The sequence below is a fragment of the Ixodes scapularis genome, unplaced genomic scaffold (genome assembly GCF_016920785.2).
Source record: "Ixodes scapularis isolate PalLabHiFi unplaced genomic scaffold, ASM1692078v2 PGA_scaffold6__148_contigs__length_123643588, whole genome shotgun sequence".
Taxonomy (NCBI): domain Eukaryota; kingdom Metazoa; phylum Arthropoda; class Arachnida; order Ixodida; family Ixodidae; genus Ixodes; species Ixodes scapularis.
The window spans coordinates 101886389-101888399 of record NW_024609881.1 but is presented as its reverse complement, the minus strand read 5'-3'; the positions used below and the strand labels follow the sequence as shown (position 1 = coordinate 101888399).

At 48.1% G+C, this 2011-nt stretch overlaps 1 long non-coding RNA gene across 1 annotated transcript; it reads left to right on the top strand.

Moving 5' to 3' along the window:
- Positions 1–288: 288 nt before the first annotated feature.
- Positions 289–760, top strand: LOC121838322. The gene is made up of 3 exons (XR_006078463.1): positions 289–307; positions 580–622; positions 719–760. It is a non-coding gene; the product is annotated as an uncharacterized LOC121838322 (long non-coding RNA).
- Positions 761–2011: the final 1251 nt, after the last annotated feature.

Below are 2011 nucleotides of genomic sequence, written 5' to 3'. Positions count from 1 at the left end.
TGTTTCGTTTTCGGTTTGGTGGTTTCGTAATCGCTTGTTTTCATGTGAGCTTGACTGGTCACCCATGTCCCGATGCAAGTGCTCAGGTAAGAAATAATATCAATAACACCATTGTTTAGTTGTACTGTTTCGTAAAGGCAAATCTGAATAAGTTTGGCATAATTATAACTTATTTTTGCGGTTCAGTTCCTGACACAAATGCAGCGCCATCCATTCAAGAATGAACGGAAAGCAAGACGTAGTACGTAGTTTTATTGTTGAGACGATTTTCAACCCGAGGACACCGAAGATCACGGAGTTGGCCGAGGTACAGTTCCGAGGCAATCCTTTCTTTGTAAAATGATGTGTTTCGTGTTTTAAGACAGTCGGAAAAGCAAACAGTTTCTCAAAATGTCAGCGTCAACTCCCGACGGACGTCATGTTCTAAAAAATTTTGGAAGATAGCGAGTAGCTTAATTCGTTATAGCAGGGTTTATGAACCTTCGCTAGGAATTGTTATGGCGCGGCTATATGTATTTGAATTTGTAGCATTTTTATTGTCTGTCGTGAACGAATCTCAGACATATTTTTTCACTTAAGGTGGTCACCAGCAGCGGAGCTCCTCGGAACCAACGCCGGACAAGTAGGTAGTCCTCTTGGTGGTCGGCATATGTTCACAGATCGTGAGGTGGTCGCCAAGTGGCAAGGAAGCACCCATGATCTCCACACGCTATCGCAGAGCTGTATCAGAGACAACTTCGGAGGAGGAACTTCAAACAGGCTCGTCATCGCGGATGGCGATCGGCTACGATGGCCGTGATTGATCGTGCCCTACCGCTGGGTAGACACGCCAGCGGAGTGCGCATACAACCAGGTTCACAGAAAACTGGAGAAAAAGTAAAGGTTAGAGGTAAGGGTTGTTTTTGAATTAGTTAGGTACAAGTACTAATCATGCTGTCTACGAATATCTCAGGGCCAACAATTTTTAAACGGTCTGATCATACTGTGCTTGAAATAATGAGGCCGTAACCAACAAAATGTTTTCAGTACACTTCAAGTATAGTCACTGTTAGATCCTGGCCGGTAGATGACGACAAGATAACATTAACTATTTATTAGGCTACATGACGACGTGACAAGTTTGCTGGCTGCTGTAGGCCGTTGACTGCATGCTTTGCAATGTTCCCGCGGTGTGGCATGGTCTTCTAGGTTTGGCATCTGTTTCCAGATGGTACCACCACTCAATACACAACACTCCTTCGCCCTAAGTGAACTCCTTCTCGAAGAGCTCGAGCCCCGTCTGATCTCTTCTGTCTGGCCTCATCCACATCTTGCACTGGGCCCATCACCGACGTGTGCACTGCGCTGCCTGTATCCGGGTGCTCAGGTGGTTCAGGACGAGCAGCTTGCCGCTCTCCGTGGCTGATGCTGTCTGTTGCAACTCTCAATGCACCGCTCCTACACACTTCGTCAACAGAACGTCGCATGATAATGCCCTCCTAGGTGTGGGTTTTGTAGGAAACTGGACCCGTCATTTCAGCCACTGTCGCCAGTATCCATGAAGGGCCACTGCTGTAGCTGCATATGAATACTGGGTGTTCTGTTCGAAACATTCGTGACTTCGGTTGGGCTCCTTCGCTGGAATTCTCATCAGCTCCCTTCCTCATGCTCTCAGTCAGGTCCGGGTGCAGTCGGTCAAGTATCGTCTTCAACCTCCTGTTCATCAGCATATACACTGGGCTCTTGCCTGTCATCATGCATGGTGTTACATGCTGCTGTAGCAGAAAACTGGCCAGATGCTGCCGTCATGTTCCCTTTTACAATACGCTGTAGCCAATCTTTCGTTGTGTGCACCATGCGCTCTGCTTGTCCGTTAGTTGACGGGTGGAAGGGTGCTGACGTGATGTGTCTGATGAGACCGGCTCTCAAGAATGTGTGGAATTCTTCGGAGGTGAAGTGAGCCCCGTCATCCGAGACCACGGTGCTGGAGTTGCATTCTATGCGTCTACTGAGGCACGAGGAGGTGCAGGTC